This window comes from Mustela lutreola, chromosome 13 (assembly GCF_030435805.1).
Source record: "Mustela lutreola isolate mMusLut2 chromosome 13, mMusLut2.pri, whole genome shotgun sequence".
Lineage (NCBI taxonomy): Eukaryota > Metazoa > Chordata > Mammalia > Carnivora > Mustelidae > Mustela > Mustela lutreola.
Genome location: NC_081302.1, coordinates 38,654,834 through 38,657,869, shown reverse-complemented (window position 1 = coordinate 38,657,869; position 3,036 = coordinate 38,654,834). Strand labels below are relative to the sequence as shown.

The window sequence follows — 3,036 nt, the reverse complement described above, 5'->3', positions numbered from 1 at the left end:
GTTTGTATAACTTTTGAAACACTGTAGGTTATATTTTTTTACTTTTCATTAATCAAAAAGAATACAAAGATGTGATTAACCATTTTTAGTATTCTTTGTGTTATCAGACTTCCTAAAAATATTCATTGATACAATCTGATTATTATTATATAAAGATGAATTAACAAGGTAATCAAGTAAAACGTGTTTTAAAGTAAATCTTAATATTTTATTCAGTGATAGACTTTCTGTATGCATGTTCTATTATGGAATGACATTAATCTGTTCAAATGTCATTTACCATATTATGCATCATGCTTATTATATTAAATCATAGTAATTTGTTTTTTCCTTTATATCCAATCACACCTTTATTATTATTATTATTATTATCATCATCATTATTGTGAGAGAGAGAGGGAGGGGCTGAGGGAGAGAGAGAATCTTAAAGCAGGATCCTCGGTCAGCCTGGAGCCTGGTGCAGGGCTCCATCTCAGGACCCTGAGATCATGACCTGAGTTGAAATCAAGAGTTGGATACTTAACCAGCTGAGCTACCCGGGCACCCCAATATATCCAATCACACTTTTAACTTTATAAAATCAACTAGTATGTCTTAACTTTAATGCTTGACATTGAGAGTCATAGTACAGGAGAGACTTAAATACATTTCTGATGTTGCAAATAGGATTTCTGAAAATTTAGTTAATTAATGTATTTGTTCAGAAAATATTTATCACGTGCCTGCTGTGGTTTGGGTACTCCTCTAAGCCTAATCTCTAAGAAGTGAATAAATTTTTCTTAGATGAATGGGCATGTAAAACAAAACATACCTGTTGTTTTAATAGGTTAGCTTCTTAAAATGTCAACTGCTCTTTTCCTAGAAAAGAATTTATAGCCCTTGTTTAGACATGATTACATTCTGGATGAGTAGGTGTTAGATAAATAGCTCAGTTTGAAGGCCATTTTACTTTATTAGCCAAGATTTTTAGAGGAGAATGTTCTGTTTTATTAGTCAGGAAACATATTTTTCCTATGTTTTGGTAAACTTTTTACTTGCTATATTTGCTTTAAATAGATTTTCTAGATGAGTTTATTCGGGCATTCAGACATAAATGATGGCATAGCAAATTAATCAGTTTTGGCTATATCAACATGTACTTTCTGAATATTATATTACAGTTTATTATTTTTTTATTCAATTCTATTGGGCTTATTTGTTCTTGATACATGGGGATTTACACTTTCACTGTGTAGTCTAATGTCTGTAGAATTTCTTGAAGATTCAAATTTTACCAAAGATCTGTGGCTAGAGTCCCTGTAGATCATTCTATACTCAGACTAGTTAAAAATAATTATTTCAGTTGTGCTCTCATAACTTTTTTCTGGTGGTTTCACAATACCCTAAAATATATATTCTTTAAGATGCTATTTCAATTCAGTAGTATCTTGATGGTATTTCACTTTTCCACTTAAAAGTTGTCTTCTAGGAAGATTTCACTATATGTTTAAGACTAAAATTATAGAAATCTAAGAAATATTTACTAAAGAAGGATAGATGATTGTGTCTTAAAGAGATATTAAGATTCTAGATGTGTACATGCATGAAAAGGGTAATCTTCTGAAATACTCTTCTTACAGATGTTTTGCAACACATATTTTAAAAATTCATTTTTTTCTATTTCTCAAGTACTATTAGGAATGTACATGCTTTTTTTAAAAAATAATTTTAGTATTAATGGCAGAAGAGGGAGGGACATATAAATCGTTAACTAAAATCTAAAGCCACATCTCTGCTTTAAAACACATCACTATTTACAGACAGTATTTCAGAATGTCAACTGAATGGAAGTGTCAAACTGATGCTTAATACTAATTTGTTTATTTATGCTTGACTGCACTTCCATGGTAAAAAGGTAGATATCAAAAATAAAGATTATTTTGAGACACTGATGTAGGTTTCCCTTTTGTTTCATTGCCACAAATCCCATTAGTGTTAATTGGAGATTTACATGTGCATTGAGAGAATAATATACCTCATTATTCTTGAGTAACAGCTACTGACTTTTAAAGGCCATTTAGAATGTGTGACAGGAAACAAATAAAAGCATTCCACTTAACTTTTTGAAAGTTATTTTCATTTAGCAGAAAATGAAACAAAAGTCTTCACAAACATTCCACTGCCATGGTTTTAACTTTGTCATTTCGACAACAAAACCTTTAAAATTATCTTTTTTAGGTCAGCTAGCTAGTGAATATGTAAAGTAAGTATTATTTCTTGAATCTGCTTTATGGTAAGTGACCTTGGCTCTGAAGAGTATATGCCTGTTTACTTTGTTGTTTTAGGTATTTGAACCATTAGAACTCGCTATGAAATAAAATGATGCATCTAGTGTTCAAGTAAGATTTTATGTTATGTGGAAACAGAGAAAGGTTAGCACTCCCCTTTAAAAGGATGGAAGAGACCCCTGGGCCTGACAACACGCATACAGTTAAGACATTGCTAACCATTGTTTTTATAGGTGATGGGGATTAAGGAGTGAACTTGTGATGAGCAGAGAGATTTATGGAAGTGTTGAATCACTATATTACACTAATATTACACTGTATTTTTACTAACTGGAATTTAATTTAAAAATTTAAAAAGAACCCAAATAATTAAGATTTCTTGAAAGATTACCTTGGGATATTATAAAAAATAATATGTAGTAACTATTATGACACTTATATGATAGTTGCTATTTTAAGTACATTTCAAGTATGAACTTCTTAACACTAAATAATCCTGTGAGGTCAATATTATCATTATTCCTTTCTTACAGGTGACATAATAGAGGCATCAAAAGGCGAATTAACTTGCCCAAAGTTACACATATAGTAGTAGTAGAGTTGGGATTTGAACCCAGTTTGCATAGTTCAACAAACAGAGCTCAATGAAGTTATTTGGCTCAAATGAATTAGCTTTGTTCTAAAATGTGAATATACTGGATAGCAAATTAAAACTTCTAGCTAATCCAACTCATTTTTTAGAAGTTGTGTTAGATAAACTATTATTACT

At 30.6% G+C, this 3,036-nt stretch overlaps 1 pseudogene; it reads left to right on the top strand.

Annotated features, from left to right (window-relative positions):
- The first annotated feature begins 2,388 nt into the window (after positions 1-2,388).
- LOC131814230 (U6atac minor spliceosomal RNA) lies at positions 2,389-2,497 on the top strand (annotated as a pseudogene).
- The last annotated feature ends 539 nt before the right edge of the window (positions 2,498-3,036 follow it).